Here is a 1093-nt window from a genome sequence, read left to right on the forward strand (position 1 = left end):
AAAAAAAAAAAAAAAAGAAAGAAAGTAATGTCCAAAACTTTTCTAAATTTAATGAAAGATATGACTCTACTCATCCAAGAAGCTCAAAGTCCTACAAATAGGATAAACTTAAAAAGATCCACACTTAGACACGTAATAATCAAACTGTCAAAGACAAGAGGGAATCTTGAAATCAGAGTGAGAAGCAGTGTTTCATTTATAAGGATCTTCAATAAGGCTAACACTGGATTTCTCATCAGAAGTGATGGAAGCCATTTGAATAAAAACAAAGCAGACAAGTAGAAAAGAAGAAGTAGTAGTAGTAGTAGTAATGAAAGCCAGAAAGCAGTGGGACAATATATTCAAAGGACTTAAAAGAAAAAATATGTAAACTAAGAATTACATATCCAGCCAAATTATTCTTTAAAAATAAAGGAGAAATTAAGATATTCACAGATAAAATAATGAGCTTATTGCTAGCAGACCAACTCCAGAAGAAAAAATAAGGAAATTAAAATGGTGCAGAAAATAGTATAGTCAATATTAAAGATGGCAATGGAGAAATAGAGGAACATAGACATATAGGAAAGCAAATATCAAAAATGCAAGAGAAGTAGACTGAGGCAAGAGGATCACTTGAACTCTGGAGTTTGAGACTTTAGTACAGTTGATTATATCTGTGAATAGGCACTGCACTCCAGCCTGAACAACATTATAAGGCTCTATCTCTATAAATAAATAAATAAACAAACAAACAAACAAATAATTTTTTTATACATTGATGCCTTTATGGGGTACAATATGTTGATTTTATGTGCAATTAGGAATGCTTATATCAAATTAGTTAATATAGCCTTCACCTCATTTACTTAATTATTGTGTTAAGACATTTATACTCTACATTTAATAGATTTGACATGTACCCTTGCAATATGAACCAAATAAATAATTTTTAAGGAGCATATATAAATCTTACTTTATCAGTAATTACATCAAATGTAAATAAATTACACTCCGATTAAAAACCAGGGGTTGGGCTTGGCGCCTGTGGCTCAAGCGGCTAAGGCACCAGCCACATACACCTCAGGTGGCGGGTTCGAATCCCCAGCCCAGG

The sequence above is a fragment of the Otolemur garnettii genome, unplaced genomic scaffold, assembly GCF_000181295.1.
Source record: "Otolemur garnettii isolate 467f Iridium unplaced genomic scaffold, OtoGar3 scaffold00136, whole genome shotgun sequence".
Classification (NCBI taxonomy): Eukaryota; Metazoa; Chordata; class Mammalia; order Primates; family Galagidae; genus Otolemur; species Otolemur garnettii.